This window comes from Mus caroli, unplaced genomic scaffold, assembly GCF_978045245.1.
Source record: "Mus caroli unplaced genomic scaffold, Mus_caroli_1 scaffold_9, whole genome shotgun sequence".
Lineage (NCBI taxonomy): Eukaryota > Metazoa > Chordata > Mammalia > Rodentia > Muridae > Mus > Mus caroli.
The window spans coordinates 125,709,653-125,728,957 of record NW_028227264.1 but is presented as its reverse complement, the minus strand read 5'-3'; the positions used below and the strand labels follow the sequence as shown (position 1 = coordinate 125,728,957).

At 42.6% G+C, this 19,305-nt stretch overlaps 1 long non-coding RNA gene across 1 annotated transcript in view; it reads right to left on the bottom strand.

Annotated features, from left to right (window-relative positions):
- Positions 1 to 862: 862 nt before the first annotated feature.
- Positions 863 to 19,305, bottom strand: part of LOC147002781 (uncharacterized) — a 47,260-nt gene continuing 28,817 nt past the window's right edge. Inside the window, exon 4 of the long non-coding RNA XR_015048570.1 lies at positions 863 to 1,117. This is a non-coding gene — a long non-coding RNA (uncharacterized LOC147002781). The remainder of the gene's footprint in view (positions 1,118 to 19,305) is intronic.

Below are 19,305 nucleotides of genomic sequence, written 5' to 3'. Positions count from 1 at the left end.
CTCGCTGGTCTCACTGTCCAGAGACTAAATGTGTTATGAAAAATGTCTTGCAATATTTCACGTCTTAAACTTAAAAACAGCCCATGCCACTCAGGCACAAAGTCACACCTGAACTCTTTTCATTGGATTTATTTGGAATGTTTAATAAGCACTCTAGTCTGAAGAAAAACATTCCCAGCCTCATTATATTTTATTTTGTGCCAAACCTTGCATCTGCGTGTGCATATGTGTTTCAAGACCGCTTTGTTTCCTTAACAGGTTCTTTTTTGAAGGCAGAACTCTCAGTTCTATTCATCAATGGCCCCCCTTCCCTCAGCGTATTAAACTTGATAGAGATGGATTAGTTTAAATGCAGATGGCCACAGGAAAAATGACGAAACCTTGAGGTCAGTTCCCACCCAGGGTTGGCTGGCCCTTCATCTCGTTACAGACAGAAAGCTCTAAGGTGACTGCATGCATGTAAAATTTGACCTGTGTTCTCTAGCGCAGGTGTTAGAAAGAGTTCAGGTAATCAGAGGACTGATGAAGTCACGTCTGTTGCCTTTAGTGTGCATGGGGCTACAGCAAGGCTCGCAGCTCTCTTTGCAGTAACTTGCCCAGAATAATGGATGCACGGTCTGCACGTGGGTTTCAATAAACACATTAGGTTGTCCATTCAAATCCAGAGCTTTGTGTGTCTCCCTCACCTCCCATAGCTTTTGGTAATTCCAGTAAATAGCTGAGGGACAAACAAAACAGAGCTTCCTAGGTCCCTGCGCCTTTGTCTTCTATAGTTGGAATGACATCTTACATTTCCATTGTATAGCAGGACTTTGGGAATAAAAAAAATGACTTTATTATTAGCATACAAGGGTGCTGCAATAATATGGGGCTTTTAATCCACAATAAAGCTGTATGGTGCTCACATGAGCAAGTCAACTGTGATTTAAGTGCATTTTCTCAGATGTTCAAACCAGTCTCATCTGCGATTTTGACTTGGCTAACACGTTGAGTCCTACAGGTTCGGCTTGCAGATCCATGTTGTATTTCAGAGCCAATGAAATGAAGATCCAACAGCTCTGGGACTTCTTGTTTCATGACACTCAGACTTTGCCCAGTATTCGAAGCCTTTCTTCAGCTTCAGTGACAGGAAGGTGAACAAAGACAAGAAGAGAGACAGACTTAGAAAAGTTCACGTCAAGCCATCACCCGCCGTGGTGACTGGTTCTTAACATCCCGACCCAGCCCGTCTCTCCATTGCCTGTTTTTTCCCTTTGAGAGTAACTTGGTTGCTGGAAATATCTCCAGCACTGCAGGCTCAAAATTGGAAATGGAAAGAGAAGCCACAGAGCAGCCTGGAGTGACTCTGCTGCAGAACAGGGTGGTCACCATCACCACACACAGCCACACACATTGTGTTGGTAGCTGTCTCAGGCTGGTCTCTCTCCCATCTGCTTACTGTTCATGATCTTCCGACGTTAGTAAACGCCTCTGCGTTTCTCTCCTGTTTACACAGTCTTACCCGGAAAATTCAAAAATAAAAATTTCACTTCTGTAGTCAATGAGAAACAATTAAGCTAGTAGTTAAAATACTTCCCTTCAAGGAGGGGGGGGGGCGGTTGGAGGGAAGGAGGAAAAAAAGAAAGGAAATAAGGAAGGAATAAATAAAATAGGAAGGAGTTATAATTATAGTCTCTCTCCTTTCTAGAATACTTATTACATGCCAGGACACTGCTACCACATTCTAGGCATTACATCATGTATACTCCAAAGTCGTGGACCGTGGGCATGAGACTGTGACATCAGCTACACATGTGGCTAACTCATACCCGTTATTGCCATCGATGCTTTTCTCCCATGCCCTGTGACATCTACCCAAACTTTGCTTACCTATGAACTTGAAAGCTGAAGCAGCTCAGGCGCTTTCCTTCAAGGAACTTTCATGCTAAGGTGACAGAGTGTCAGGTTGTCCCTAAGCACCATGACCAAAAGGCAACTTGGAGAGGAAAGGGTTTATTTGGCTTACACTTCCACACTGCTGTTCGTCACCTAAGGAAGTCAGGATAGGAACTCAAACAGGGCAGGACCTGTAGGAAGGAGCTGATGCAGAGGCCATGGAGGGGTGTTGCTAACTGTGGCTTGCTCAGCCTGCTTTCTTATTGAACCCAAGACCCCATCAGCCCAGGGATGGCTCCACCCACAATGGGCTGGGCCCTCCACCACTGATCACTAATTGATAAAATGTTCTATAGCCTGATATTATGGAGACATTTCTCAACTGAGGATCCTTCCTCTCTGATGAATCGAGCTTGTGTCAAGTCGACACACAAAACCAGTGAATGCATCAACACAGATGCCTGTTACAAGGGTCTGATCTCTCTGGACCACAACAGGTTCTGTTTCCAATCCTATTTTATACTACAACCTTCCCAAGAATTCTCAGAGAACTAAGGGAAGGGTCTGAACCCTAGGAAAGAAACTGAGCAGTCATTGTCATGGCCGTCATATTTCGTTAAAATAGCACCTGGCAAGCAACTCCACATCTTCCCACAAATTTCCGGTCAAATTTCTGATAGGAGCTCCCCACTGCCTACGGTAGGGCTAAGTTGACATCTGTGGAGACTTGCTGTTTATCTGCGATGCTCCAATCAGATGTTACCACGCTGAAGGAAGGAATCTCACTTTTCTCTTTATATTCTTATCAGTTAGAAGGCGATTGCTCAATGCATTGGTTGAATTGAAAGAAGCATTGGTGTTTTTAATGCATGTGATGATGAAAAGTCAGTTGGTGTGCCTAAGAACATTGAACCGAGGGGATGATAGCCAATGAGGTGGAAGTATGTGCGTTTGGCAAGCGTTATTGCGGCGTAGGTTTCTTTGCGATGCTCGTGTGTTACTTGCTAGGCAGGAATACCCGTCACAAATATACAAGATTTAAAAAGAAGACTCACCTTTATTTTTATCTTCATTTAAGTGTAAGAATATGCCATCTATCTGTGCAGATGCCAGAAGATGGTTTCCCTGGAGCTGGAGCTACACACTGGTGTGAACCTCTTGAGGTAGATGCTGGGAACCAATCCCGGGTCCTATACAAGAGCAGTGCAGGCCCTTCACTGCTAAGCCCTCACTCCAGCTCTCGGGCAAAAGCTATTTTGATGCCAAGAATATTAGTGGTAACTAGTAAGTAAGCTATCTTATACCTTAGATATCCAGAAACACTGAAAAATAGCATAACTACACTTAATTTCTTAAAATTGTAAATATAACAATTATTTTTACTATTATGAAGAACTTCTTAGATGTTTTAGATAATTTTACCTGATACATGAGAAATTTTAGGGAATTTGCAATATCTATTATGAATATTAAATATATTTTAAGTTTATGAGATCTATGCTTAAATTGTCTTAAAAGTAAAGAGTAAAAGACTGGAACATTCCAACAATAAGCGATGTTGCTTACAGTCTATCTCTCCAAGGGTTTGCTTTTATCACAATTTACTTGTTTTTAGCAGATAAGTTATTCACACGGCCTATTAGTTCAGTGTAGTAAAAAAAAAAAAAAAAAGAAGAATCTCAGTACAATGGCATTTTGCTATAATCATAGATCAGTGTCTTGCTCAGATTACAACAGAGAAGTTTCCTCCTGGGTTAGATGGGAGCAAACATAGCCCAGACATAATGCAGAAAGTTAAAGATCCTGGAACACAGCCCTAAATGGATGTGCCCATCAAATCCCTACCCTCAGGGCTCAGGGAATGCGCAGAAGAGGTGGGAAGAAAGAACCCAAGGGGATGGAGGACAGCAGGAAAGCAAGGTAATCCAGATCAGCAAAGCTCACGTGAACTCTCAGAGGGTCCTGGTGAGGATGGATGCATGGGGCCTGCACAGGTCTGCCCAAGGTCCCCTGTGCATATAGAATGGTTCCGTTTAGTGTTATTATGGGATTCTTGAGCTTGTGAATGAATAGATCTGTCCCCTTGGCTGTTTTCTTCCTTCCTTCCTTCCTTCCTTCCTTCCTTCCTTCCTTCCTTCCTTCCTTCCTTCTTTCCTTTCTTTTTCTTTCTTTCTTTCTTTCTTTCTTTCTTTCTTTCTTTCTTTCTTTCTTTCTTTCTTTCTTTCTTTCTTTCTTTCTTGTTTTTCAAGACAGGGTTTCTCTGTGTAGCCCTGGCTGTCCTGGAACTCACTTTGTAGACCAGGCTGGCCTCAAACTCAGAAATCCACCTGCCTCTGCCTCCCGAGTGCTGGGACTAAAGGCGTGTGCCACCACCGCCCAGCTCCTCTGCTGTTTTCCTTGTCCACTGTTGATGTGATCCTTCTTGTTTCATCTTATTATAATTTCTTTTATTATTTTTAAAAAAAGATCTCAGTGCAGATTTTGGGGGGTAAATACACCAAGAATTCTGAATAAGTTTCTGTGGTTTTTGTTTTTGCAGGAACTTGGCAAACGTTCTAGCGATCTGCAGGAAACCAGCAGAAATCTGAATTTTTAAAATATTTTTGTGGGGATTCTGAAAATTTTTAAAGAAATATGCAGACTTGGATCCTCTCGTGAGCAAGAAACATCAAGTTACCGAAGCTCACAAATAAAAGAAAAACAATAAATATTTGAATGCCTGCTCCAGCTGTTACAGTCATTTGCTCTAAGACAATGGGTCGCACAGTGTCACACATAGATTGTTTTCTGAAGAAGGAAAAGAAAATCCAAAAGGTTTTTCAGTAAATAACAAGAAATTAATGAGTTTTCTGATGAAGGTATTTCATGGAAATAGTTTGAACCCAGACATTTGAAAACTATTAACAGAAACAGTATCAAGATAGCTGGTATTTATAGAGAATTGGGGTTTTAAGGAATCTCGGCCAAATTTATTATCATTTTTTTTCTATCCATCGCTATGGCTGCTAGTAGGCTCTCCGTGCTCCAGTTGGTGATCCCTACCCACACATATGTGAGCAACACTGATTGGATTTTAGTGGGTTGTCCTCCCCTCCCTTCCCAAAATGAGGGCAAGAGTTCGGTAGTGGAGCATGTTGGAGAGTCTGGGGGAGGAAGTGAAGGGGTAAATTGGAGTTCATATGATCACATTTCATTGTATACCTGTATGACATTCTCAAGAATAATGAAAGTTAATTTGAAAAATCTCTGACCCTTGGATATGGAACTTGACAGTCCAATCCCATATTGCTAGCTTAATTATCAAATAATTAAAACACTGTCTTTAAATTATCACTATTATTTTTTATCACTGATTAAGTTTTCCAAAAGATGGTTTTGAGAGAAGAGTGTAAAATTAATTGTCTTCAGATGGAATAACATGTTTAATTTTAACAAAATGTTCTTTCCAGTCTGCTTACAATTTGACAGTAATTGCAGAAGCTCTAAGATTTCCATTTCTTTCTCATGACATATCCTCCCTTTCTCATAACATATCCTCCCTTTCTCATGACATATCCTCCCTTTCTCATGACATATCCTCCCTTTCTCATGACATATCTTCCCTTTCTCATGACATATCCTCCCTTTCTCATGACATATCCTCCTTTTCTCATGGCATATCCTCCCTTTCTCATGACATATCCTCCCTTTCTCATGGCATATCCTCCCTCCCTTTTTCATGACATATCCTCCCTGTGACCACAGAAGGAAAACTGTGCAAAGTGTCTGCTGTCTTCCTCGGGAGTCACTTGCCCATGGAAGATGTGATTGGCAGTTCTTCTTTGAGCTCATCACCCTTCCTGACCCTCCCTTTTGTCTAAGGATTGGAAGAAAACATTCAGATGGCTCCTCCTCTGGGACCTGAGGATTTAATCTCCATATTCCTAAAGCTGTTCATAAAGCTAGCTGTCTGGCTTTCTCCTCATTATATCTGCAGACTGTGTGCAGTCCAAAGGAAGCACATGTTTGTGTGTGTGTGTGTGTGTGTGTGTATATATATATATATACATAAATATATAAATAATATATATATATACATAAATATATAAATATATAAATATATATATATATATATTTCTTTTTTTAAAATGTTGGTCATTTGGCAAAGATGTATATACCATGAGGACCTGTCCCCTGTCTGCCTGCCTCACTATTTTTTCTTATTATTAAATTACAGAAAAGTTCATCTTTAATAGGAATAGGTTCATTTAATTTCTTAACCAAATTAGTTCTCAAATCATCTGGATGCAGTGCTAACCAAGCAACCATATCAGAACACATTAAAATATCACTGATCTATATTACACATCATGTTCTTGGTCTTTACTGTGCTTCCCTCCCTCCCTTCCTCCCTCCCTTCCTCCCTCCCTCCCTCCCTCTCCCCCTATTCCCTCCCTCTTTTACTAACACCCTTATCTTTTCAGAGGACAACGCATCCTGACTTGGCCTGTCCTTAGTCCTGGCTTTTCATTCTCCTCAGTGTAAATGTGCTCTTTCTATCTTAGGTATCTTCAACATTCATTAACATTTGCATGTCTTAAAAATGTTAATCATGCTCAATATTGAAGGAATAATGATGTCACTTCAGTCTCAGGATTCACATGTGCTCAGAGAAACGTTATGCAGTCCATTTGGGTTTCTTTCTGAGAGTCATGAATCATCCAACATCCTCTGAACTCCTGCCGAAACCATTCTGGTGGCAGAGCTGCTTTCGGGGTGACATCGTTGGGGACTTTGAGGACAAGTTATCAATGTCTCTGGTCTTACATGCTGGCTGTGTTACAGACTGAAGACACACTCTCAGAGGCTTTCCCAGAGAAGCAGGACTCCCAGGACACCTTGGACATACTGAGAAGAGCTATGACATCAGACTCTGAGATGACAGGTGATATACCAGAGATGGGATCTTAGTAGGCCAGCCTACACTATGCTCTGCTCTGAGAGTGGGAATTTCCTTTTCTGCCCTGTTCTATTGGAGCATTGAAGTTTCAGATAAAGGTAATAGATTGACAGACAGGGGCAGATTTTCAAAGCATGGCTGAGCCACGTGTAATGAGATACCACCACGTGTATATCCCACACCAGCTTGCTTATAGGAATGGGCTGGGGGAGAGCAAAATGCCAGGATATAGGATTTACACAAAAAGAGGAGTCCTGTGTGAGAGGATAGTGTGTTGCCACAAGTAGAAATCCCACCAGCAGCACTGGAATGCCTGGACCTTCTTTGGGGACCAGACAGCAAATCCAGAGTCAGGTAAGTGAGTACAGCAATCTTCACTGACTGTTCTCCTAACAGTGTGTGGAAAGTCAACTTTGAACATCCCACCAAATCTAATTTGAACATGGGATGGATATGGTTATGGTGCTATCTGAGGGAATTCAAGAGCAGCAGCTAGCACCGGAACTTCTGAAGTATATAAAATGATTTCTTTATACACTGGTACAAAACTCTGGCTAGGCCTAAGATGACTGTGCAGGCTCAGACTATGATTAATAGATTGCTCTTGAACTGTAAGACTCCTTACTCATGCCTGCTGAGTATTGGGGTTACAGGCATGAGTCGTCACAACCAGTCCTAAATCTTTACAGCTGGGGTCCCGCAGGTAAAAGCACTTATGTACCAACCCCGAGGTTGTGAGTTTGATTCCCCAGATCCACATGGCAGGAGGAAAGAATGAAGTCCTCTAAGTTGCCCTCCAACCTCCAGACAGCACTGTTACAGGTATGTGCCACAATAAGCAAACAGCATAGGTAAAGCAAATAATGCCCCTGGACATCAAAATTTATGGGAAGGTTTTAATACACACACCAATAATGTGTGCATGTGTGTATGCATGCACACAGTGACACACATAGGCCAGAGGACAACTTTGTGGAGTCACTTCTCTCCTTCCACCTTCATATAGATTCTAGGGATTGGACTCAGGTCTCTAAGCTTGCATGACAAGTTCCTTTACCCACTGAAACATTACACAGGTCCTGCCTGAAAAGCATTTTATTTTTAATCAAATTTGTATATTCCCAGTTGGAAAAAAAATCGGTTACAAACTTACTTAAATGAGTATAAAAAGAAAACAAGTTTTGACCAAAATCTTATTAAATTTAAAAACTGAAGGCTGTAAAATGGAGGGTGCTTGTTGCTATTGGAGTTTTCCCCCACTGAACCCCAGTGTGACCCTTGGCCTCAAGAAGAAGCATGGAAGAGCCACAAAGGCAGGACACAGCTAAACACCCGCATGAAGTATGAGCAGGGCCTGCATGGATGTTGGCCACCACGCCTGAGGAAAGGTAATGCTCATGACTGTATGGTAGGCGTTTAGATAAGGGATGTGTCCAATGAGACTCCAAGGAAGGAGAGAGAGGGTGGAGAAATGGCATCACAGTTATCATAGCCCTGAATGGGAGATAAGGACATCAAGTGTCCTCCGTTCTTTCAAGACGCCAGCTTCAGACTGGTGATGTAGCTCAGTGGTAGAGTGCTTGCCAACCATGCCAAAAAACATGTAAGGGTCTCAGTGTCAAGACGGATCAAGGGTAGTGTTTTAATGGGCATAACTTTATTCTGTTTATTTTATGATCATGAAAGGAGTATATGTTTGCTTTTAAAAAACCCAATGATATGGGATAAATGATATCATATTTTCCCATGGCAACGGGAAAGCCATTTATTACCTCAAACTTTTGTGATGACATCACTGTCACTGGAAGCCACATCTGTAGTTATGGCCTTTGATAAGCCCATGAGGCTATGTTGCAACTTAACCCAGAGGCAGGGGCAGATTTGTTCAAGGGGAGATGTAAACTTGGTATCTCTTATGCAAGATCACAAGTAAGCCTGACTCTAGAGAGAACTTTCCAGTTTCCAAAACACAAATAAGACAAAGCTTTGTGCATCACTTCTTATGTGACAGTGTCTTCTAGCCCCAAAAAATCAGTGTAACATAAATGCGTCGTGACTTGCCTGGGCCTTGCAGAATCTTCAGTTCAGTCTAGATTTGTAACAGGAACTGACTCCTCGGAGATAAGTAGAAACATCGAACCCTGCTAGGTTAGGGAAAGAAGCACAGAAATCCAAGGAAGGGGGACTAAGAGAGCCTCCAATGTAACGCAACCCAGAGTTAATAACTAAGAAACAAGAGGCCTGGACGGAGACAGCTTCTGTACAATAGCCAGCAGAGATCTTCAGAAATGTTGGCGTCAGGGATGCTGTCTCAGTCTATGTTTCTATTGATACAATGAAGCATCATGACCAAAAAGCAAGTTGGGGAGGAAAGGGAGTTATTTGGCTATATTACTGTTCATCATTGACAGAAAACCAAACAGAGCGGGAACCCGAAGAGGAGCTGATATAGAAAGCATGGAGGGATGCTGCTTACTGGCTTAGTCCTCACCGGTTGCTCAGTCTGCTTTCTTATAGAACCCAGGACCACCGCAGGCCCAGGGATAACAACACCCACAATGGGCTGGACCCTCCCCTACCAATCAGGAATTTACAATACTCCACAGGCTTGACTACAGACTCATCTTGTAGAGACATGCTCTCAACTGAGGTTCCCTCCTCTCATGACTCTAGCTTGTGTCACATGGATATAAGACTAGCCTGAACAAAAGCCAAGGGCAGATGCTGGGACTATCTCAGACAAGGGATGCTAAAATTATAGGACATCGGACTGAAAGTCACAGCCTAGATCTTGTTTGGGGAAACCTGCTGGAGACATCAGAATAAGGTGTACTAGTTAGATTAATAATGGCGTCTCAATGTTCTGTCCATTGGACGATTTTGACAATTATACAGAGATGGTGAAAGGAAGTCTCCTAGGGCTACTATTGGGAACTCTCTGCCTGTGCAGGATGGATCGTCGGCCAGCATCCTGTTCTGATGGTCAGGTTTATGATATTATTAGTGTAAGGAGCATAAGAAACGGTTCGCTGTTGGTGTGACTGAGAAGTCTGGGAAAGCAGGGCAGACCCAGCACACAGGTTGGGAAGAGCAAGCATTGAGAGACTGGTATGTGGCTCCTTGTGGCAGTGGGGTTCGGGCTAAAAGGGAGTGTTATTGCTGAGGAAGGGGCTTGCCTACTTGGAATCTCCAGGCAACAGCAAAGGGAGCTACGGCTTTCTAACCTGTTGTGAGATGAAGCATCTGGAAGCAGGGGTGGGGTGGGGGTGGGGAGTGGGGGTGGAACTTGGGGGATGGTGGGTTCCAGGGGACAGGGGTTGGTTAAGTGATAAAATCCAGAGCTCAGAAAGTGGAGCTGGGCTCATTTCAGGGCTGAAGGAGTACTGTGCAGCTTAGTCTCCTACAGACCCAAAAAGAAAAAGAAAAAAGAAAAAAATAAGAAAAGAAAAAGAAAAAGAGCCAGGCGTGGTGGCGCACGCCTTTAATCCCAGCACTCGGGAGGCAGAGGCAGGCGGATTTCTGAGTTCGAGGCCAGCCTGGTCTACAAAGTGAGTTCCAGGACAGCCAGAGCTATACAGAGAAACCCTGTCTCGAAAAAAACAAAAAAAAAAAAAACAAAAAAAAAAACAAAAAAAAAAAAAAACATTTAAGGAGCTAGAGGAAGACAATGTATAGATTTTTGAAGTATTTTCAGAACTTTTCTGTGTGTCTTACACTTAAGATACATTTCTTTTTCTTTCTGATTTTAAGGAACTGCCAAAGTCACTTCAACATTTCTCTTTGAGATTTGTGAGATTCCTTGTAGAGAAGCAACAGTCTTCCTCTAATAAATTTGCAGCTTTGTTTTAATGAGAGTCATTTTTTACAAGTAGAAAATCACTGAAGTAGTTACTGCCCATGTTTTAGTAGATCCTTCTAGATTTAAAAATATATATATTATCACACTAACACATCTAAGATGTAAAATCTAAAGATCTTTTGACTAAAGAACACACCATATAACAAGTTACTGAAAACGTGTATCAGTGGATGCGGAAAATGCAGTACCTTTTTCTGAACGAAGCACTGCTCCTTCTCTAAAAGAATATGATCTTATAATCACAACTACATGGGCGGGCCTACAGGATATTTGTTAAGCAAATAAGCCAGGCCAAAAAAAAAAAAAAGGTGGGCAGCATATTGTAGTAAATTTCCAACCCTAATAAGCCCGTGCAAAAACCACACAACCCAGTTATAACAAATCTGCAGTTTTATTTTAATGAGATTTATTTTTTTTAAAGCTATATACCTAGATTAGGCAGATTTCCCACTACACTACTCTATTCCCCAGCTATGAGATCCCTGTTATTTGTGACTTCTCTGGGCCATGTAGTTTTGCTCCATCTTCTTTCCACCTCCCCTTCCTCCATCTTCCTCTCTCCCCTCCATCATCTTCTCCTTCTTCTCTTCCTTGTCTCTAAAACCTCCAGCCCTATCTTTTCCTTCCACTACCCAACCACAAGCTCTAGCCTTTATTTGACCAGTTAAAATGGGGAGAAGGTTCACATGAAATCACCTGAGTAGGTGATTGATTCACTTCTTTAGGGATGGGAGGGGGCAGCCCCTCTTGAGGAAGCAGAGTTAATATCAAAATACCAACAGCACCAGGGCAATCCACAACAGCGTCACATGACCTAACTCACTGTAGAATCTAAAAGGTAGAGATCGAGAGTAGAACAGTAGTTAGTTATAAGAAGATGAGAGGATGAAGGGGCGGGCATATAGGGAGAGATTGGCCAATGGGAGTCTGTAAAACAAGGGGATCTAAGATCCTGTTTCCCAATAGGACAATGTGGCTGATGCTCCTGTACTTCACGTTTCAGATGATGAGGAGGGGGAGCTGAAGATGCCCTGCTGGAGAAGTGATCCGAGCTCATGGTGATGGATGTGCTAAGTGCATGTACTCATCATACAAAGTATATACATATACATTAAATATCACACCGGACCCTATGAGCATAGACCGTTAGTGTGGGTCAATCCAAGATGTAACCACAAATAAAGAGCGACCACAAGTTAAGACTGACCCATCTGGAAGCCTGTCTTGTCAGTTTCCCACAACATGGCTCCCAGCAGCAAGTAGGAAAGCACACACTGAGGTGACCAGAGATGATAAAACTACAGTGAGCTCTTCTGTGTGCTGACGAGCCTGTAGGAAGGAGGGATTGCAGCTACCCCGCTTTGAATACAGCACGGATGATGAAAGTTCTGACTCTCATGGCCACTTGATGTTTTCTTTCTTTCTTTTCCCCCAGTTTCCAAGACGATGGCTCTCCACCCCACCTCCCACCAGGCTTCCCCACTCCCTGGGGCTTCAGGTCTTTGGAGGGTTAGGTGTTTCTTCTCTCACTGAGGCCAGACCAGGCATCCTGTGCTGTATATGTGTCAGGGGCCTCGTATCAGCTGGTGTATGCTACCTGGTTGGCAGCTCAGAGTCTGAGAGATCTCAGGGGTTCAGGTTAGTTGAGACTGCTGGTCTTCCTATGGGGTTTTCCTCCTCCTCAGCTTCTTCCAGCCGTTCTCTATTTCAACCACAAGGGTCCCTGACTTTAGTCCATTGGTTGGGTGTCAGTATCTGTATCTGTCTTGATCAGCTGCTTGTTGGGCTTCTCAGAGGGCAGCCAGGCTAGGCTCCTGTCTGTAAGCACACCATAGCATCAGCAATAGTGTCAGGCCTTGGGACCTCTCATTGAGTTGGATCCCAAGTTGAGCCGGTCACTGGACCTCCTTTCTCTCCGTTTCTTCTCCATTTTTGTTCATGCAGTTCTTTTAGACAGATGGAGTACTACTCAGTTATTAAGAATGAGGGTTTTGCAGGCAAAAGAATGGAATTAGAAAATATCATCTAAGTGAGGTAAGTCAGACCCAAGAGGACATGCATGGTATGTACTCACTAATAAGCAGATATTAGCAAAAACAAAACAAAAACAAAACAAAAACAAAACAAACCAAAACCAAACCAAAACAAAACAAAACAAAACAAAAACAAAACAAAACAAAACAAAACAAAACAAAACAAAAACTTGATGTCTTCTTTAGGCTGCGCTGATCCTCCTATCAGGTGCATCCCATGGTTTCTTTGAGGGTTTGCTTTCCTTCTAGACACAGCCTTAAGGAGCACTTACCTACATGACTGAGTGGGGGAGTGGGCTTGCTCCCAAGTACGCTCACCTTTCCCTCCCCCTCCCGAGATGTTGCAGTACCATGACACCTCACTGAGAACACCCAACGCTCTGTTTCTTCCTAGATCATTGTATTAGTTAGGGTTTTACTGCTGTGAACAGACACTATGACCAAGGCAAGTCTTATAAAAAAAAAAAAAACATTTAATTGGGGCTGGCTTACAGGTTCAGAGGTTCAGTCCATTATCATCAAGGTGGGAGCATGGCAGTATCCAGGCAGGCATGGCACAGGAGGAGCTGAGAGTTCTGTCTTCATCCAAAGGCTGCTAGTGGAAGACTGACTTCCAGGCAACTAGGGTGAGGATCTTATTCCCACACCCACAGACACACCCATTCCAACCAGGTCACACCTATTCCAACAAGGCCACACCTTCAGATGGTGCCACTCCCTGGTCCAAGGATATACAAACCATCACATTCCACTCCCTGGTCCCCATAGACTTGTTCAAAAACATGAGTCTATGGGGGCCATACTTAAACATAGCATAATGCAAAATGCATTTAGTGCAACTTTCAAAGTCCTCATAGTCTATAGCAGTTGCAACAATGTTAAAAGTCCAAAGTTCAAGGTCTCTTCTGAGATTCATTCAACTTAATTAACTGTAATCCCCAAAGCAAGGCAGGAAACCAACTGGGCAAACTCCAAACTCTGCATCTCCATGGCTGATGTCAAAGTGGTCTTCAGATCTCCACTCCTTTTTCATCTTTTTTGACTGCAACAAACTGCTTCCTCCTGGGCTGGTTCCACTCCCTGTTAGCAGCTTTCCTCAGCATGTATCCCATGGCTCTGGCATCTTTAACATCTTTGAGTCTCCAAGGCAATTTCAATGTTACAGCTTCTTCTTTCAGTTTCTGGAATTCCACTTGATCTTTTGGACTCCTCCTAAGGACTGGCATCACTTCTCCATCTCTGTCCTCTGTAGCACTCTATGCTCAGGTTGATACACTCCATTACGGCTGCTGTTCTTGGTGATCATCCCATGGTACTGACATCTCCAATACACTGGGGTGTTCCACTCCAACTAGGCTTCACCAATAGCCTCTCATAGGCTCTCTTCAGGGTGCCAAGCCTCAAATCCTTTGCATAACCCCTTCAATCCTGGGCCATCAACTACAGCTGAGGCTTCACCTTCTCCAATGGCCTTCCCTGGCCTCTCACAGTGCTAAGCCTCAGCTTCTCTCCATGATCCCTTCATTTCTTCACAAGCAGTACCACCTGAGTGACTCTTACACATTACCAAGTCCAGCCGTAGCATGAGGTACAACCTTGGGTATCTCTGGAACACAGCTTCTTTGTGCTCCCAGAAAACAATTTCCAGAAGATTTCACCTCAACGATGCTGGTCTCCTCTTAATCACCGCTAATTCCTTAGCTCCAGCTAACCAGCATCAATTTTCCCAGTAGTTCCTTCCATTCTTAACTCTAGAGCCAGAGGCACATGGCGGAAGCTGCCGAGTTCTGCTGCTTACAGGAACTAGAACATGATCCCCTTGTATTATTACATTATCACTAGCTTTATGTTTTCTAAATCCTTCACTGCCTAAGCTTGGCTATCCTGGTTCTTGCTCTGTAGATTGAGCTTGAATGTAGAGATCAGCATGCTTGTCTCATGGGATTAAAGGTGTGTTCCACCATGCCTGGATCTAATTTAGCTGGGTAGGATCTTGCCCCAAGGTCCCACTCCCTTAATCTTTATCTCCTAGAACACAAGATTTTGCTCCATTTCACTTCCTGGTACTCCTTTAATACTCAAACCATATATTTTATATTTTTCCTTTCTAAGCTTGCTATGCTTGTTCAAACTTTTCTTCATAAGACTTAACCAGAGAACAAAGTCTCTGCTGGGCTTTTTTGAAACTTCTTTTGTCAATGCTATTAATCCAAGTCTCTTCACCTTACCCTCAGGCAAACTTTTCAGACAAGGGCAAAAAGTAGCCACATTCTTCACCAAAATACCACAAAACCAGTCTTTATGCCACATTCTGAAATTCTCCTTTGAAATCTCTTGGGCCAGGTCAACACAGTTCAAATTACTCCCAGCAACAAAGTCTTCCATATTCCTACTAGGATGACCCATTAAGCCCCATTTAAAGCATTCCACTGCTTTCCAAATCCAAAGTCCCAAAATCCACATTCTTTCAAATAAAAGCATGGTCAGGCCTATCACAGCAATACCCCACTCCCGGTACCAACTTCTGTATTAGTTAGGGTTTTACTGCTGTGAACAGACACTATGACCAAGGCAAGTCTTATAAAAAAAAAAAACATTTAATTGGGGCTGGCTTACAGGTTCAGAGGTTCAGTCCATTATCATCAAGGTGGGAGCATGGCAGTATCCAGGCAGGCATGGCACAGGAGGAGCTGAGAGTTCTGTCTTCATCCAAAGGCTGCTAGTGGAAGACTGACTTCCAGGCAACTAGGGTGAGGATCTTATTCCCACACCCACAGACACACCCATTCCAACCAGGTCACACCTATTCCAAAAGGCCACACCTTCAGATGGTGCCACTCCCTGGTCCAAGGATATACAAACCATCACAATCATGTAGGAGACTCTGGGTTTTTGTTTTGTTTTGTTTTGTTTTGTTTTGGCTTGGTTTGGTTTTAATGAAAAAATTAAAAAGCAATGGCTCATCTTTCCTAGGCTACTCGGTGTTTAATTCATTAATTTCTGTGTACTCTGCTGAGGTTGATTTTTGCCAGGTGAAGCAAAAGGAAACGAATGGATAAAGAGGATGAACGAGCGAACCCATGTCAGTGACCCAGCGGCAGACTAAATTTCACAGGGTAGCCTCAGAAGCAAAATTAAAATACTAGACATAGAAAACAAAGGTATTAGGAAATACCCATATCCGGCTGTCAACATTGCCTCCCAAGCTTGTCAGTACATGAAATGCTTTTAGGACCTTCAGGCATCTATGGATTAGAAGAAAATATGTATCTTATTCGGCATAAGCCCATTAACCATTTAATTAGTAATTGGCCAACCCAAAGGCCAACATATAACTGCTGTTGATTTTATTTTAAGCTCCATATTCTTATTAAAAAGGCAAAGTCAATGGATGTATTCAGGTGACAATTGGAAGCTTAAATATTTCAGCCACGTGAAATATGAAATCATATTTATATAATAATATTGAGATACTCACTTTTACTTTATTCTAGTCTTACTTCCTTGAGGCAGTGTGGAAATACTCTCTTCTAACAATGATGAGAGCCCTGCAGTCAGTGGGCTTCCACATGCAACCACAGCACAAGACTTAGTGTGTAGAGAGGGAGAATCAGAGAAATCAAACAATTACATCCAGGGTGTGACTCACCTCTGGGATGCGTGTTTCCTCATGGCAAATGGTCTCAGCAGTGATGTCACTCAAGGAAAGACTTACCACTACCTGTAGGTTTGCATTAACATCACAACTTTAGAGATTGGCAGAGAATGTACAGATGTAATATATAGGCCGAACACATTTGTGGCGAGCAAATTGCTAGTTGGATGTGTGGGCAGAATTATGGTGTCTAAAATACAGCATACCCTCTCATTATCACACTGTTCCTAGTTGAAAGTATATAGGGAAGGGTCCAGACACAAATGAAGAGCTGCCTTGAACAGTGTGATAAGTAACAGAGACAGTAGCTTGGTGCTCTGCCCTGTGGGTGCCTCCCAGGACAGGGATTAGGGAAAATGAATAGTGACGCCATTCCCAGGATCCAGCTCCTGTCTTCCTGCAGTTCCATGTTCGTGTTCCTTCAGCAGGCTGCATGGCATCAGGTCCTGGGGTAGCAATGCTCAGAGCGCAGTCTCCCACTACTCTTTGCCCTGTGATTTTGAAAGACTCCAAAAGGAGCCCCTCGCTCAGGCCTCAGGACAATAGTGGACACCCAAGAACTCACGATATACCGAGCTTGTTGCAAACCACATGAGGCTTTATTCAGGGAAAGCCAGAGCTCTGGGGATGACTCATATCCCATGCAGGGGTAGAGGAGTCGACCTCGAGAGGAAAGAGGTCCCAGTTTTTATAGGCCCTCAGGGGAGAAAGGAGAAGGGGGGAGTAGGGGATTTCCAGATCTAAACAATGTCTATTCTCAAGAAATGGGTATGGGAGGGGTACAAGGAAAGAGTCTGGTGCAGGTGTAGCAACTCAGGATTGGCTGGGCTGTGGTTGCTGGGGAGATTTTTCTGACTCTTTTTCAGCAACCAATATCACAAACACCTGGCAATGGGCTTCATCAGTGGGCACACACATGGGTCAAGGAACGGTCAAAACATTGGCAGGCACACAGGTTCAAGGAGTGGCCAGAGCATCGTGCACCTCTATTTTTCTAAATCAGTGAAGCTGGTTCTGCTAACACTGACATCTATCTTGCCAATTTCAGGGCTTCTGTGTCCTTTTACATTCTGTCAGGATCTTTCAATTTCACTGGAAGTTTCCCAAAGAGCACAATACCTTTACATGACTCTAGTGTGCTGTCCAAGAGGCCTCTGTTTCTACAAGACCCAGTCTTTAGAGGGTAAAAAAGATATATGATTTCTTGTTCTTTTGGAGTATGTGTGAACTTGCCTTTCCTGTACAGATTGCATAGGCTGCCAAATTTACAAGCTGGCTATCACGTAAAATTTGAAAAAAATTTTTTTCCTCTGGCTGACATGCTGTCTTAGTAGGGTTTTCCTGCTGTGAACAGATGCCATGACTGAGGCAACTCTTAATGAGGGCAACATTTAGTTAGGGCTGGCTTACAGGTGGAGGTTCAGCCCATTATCATCAAGATGGGAGCATGGCAGCATCCAGGCAGGCATGGTGCAGGAGGAGCTGAGAGTTCTACATCTTATCTGAAGGCTGCTAGAAAAAGACTGGCTTCCAGAAAGCTAGCCTGAAAGGTCTTAAAGCCTACACTCACAGTGATACACTTCCTCCAACAAGGCCAAATCTCCAAAGAGTGTCACTCCCTGGATCGAGCATATTCAAACCACCACCCGTAGAAAAGTGTTTTTCTAAGTCTAAACTTCAAAGGATAGTGCCCTTGTGTTTGCCATATATAATTATAGTTACAATTGAGGGTCTATCTACCATGGTAAGTATCTCTCCACTTATGAAATGATTCTGTATACGTGACCCACGCACAATGGCATGAGCCTGTATTCTGTGTTCTGGGGTAGAGGTAGAAAGGTTGGAAATTCAAGGTTATCCTTACCTTCATTGCAAATTTGAGGTCAGCACAGATTTTGTGAAATGAGAAGAAAGAAATACAGGGAGGGAGAGAGTTTGCAGGCTTCTATAAGAACAGCTATGGCTAAATATTTACTTAATGCCAGCTATGAATAATAGGCGATCTAATTTAATTTATTTCTCATGACCATATTTGTTTGCGTGTCACATTGTACTCAATTAGGATAAAATAATTATGATTTTTTTAATGGCCTTTTCAAATTTACCATGGTCTTACAGGGTTTTTTGTTCTATGAGGGTTGTTTGTTTGTTTGTTTGTTGTTGCTCTTGACTTTCCATATTTAAAGAGGTCAATAGAAAATTATGTGCCCCTCAAAATTTTTTTTATTTTTTAAAAGATCTGAAAAATCTAGTAACTTCTTCTACTTAAGGATTTATACACCTTTTTGTATGTGCCGGGTATGTTATGTGTATTTTCATGGGGTTATACATGTATGTGTATAGGTGCTTATACACATACATTTATATATGTGTAGGCTATAGGCCAGCATTGAGTGTCTTTCTTTGCTCAAGTGTCCTCACAAAAGAGCATAGAGATTGAGCAAAGAAAGACACTCAATGCCTCCAAAGAATCGACTGCAATGTCTGCCACAACATCATGGTTTGTATCCCCTTAAACCGTGAACCCAGACAAACTGTCTTGCCCTTAAGACTCTTCTTGCTAGATATTTGGTCACAGCAGATGAAGTCTTGCAGATTGGTAATTGGGTGAAGGAGAACTTAGTACAGTTGGTAATTGGGTGAAGGACAGAGTGGGTCCTTCATAAAGATCTGTTACCTGCAAATGTGGACAACAAATGAAATGTTCTTATTTACTTACTCTATAGATACATATTGATCACCTTCTTCATATCAACTATGCTTCTGGATGCTGAAGATAAGGTAGCAAGTGAGACGAGCATCTCTGACCCCGTAAGGCTTACAGTCTGGTAAAAGGAAGTAGGTAACTTGCCCTGCATGTGACTACTCCTTTCTGGTTTTGATTCTTTTTTTTTTTTTTTTTTTTTTTTTTTTTTTTTGGTTTTTCGAGACAGGGTTTCTCTGT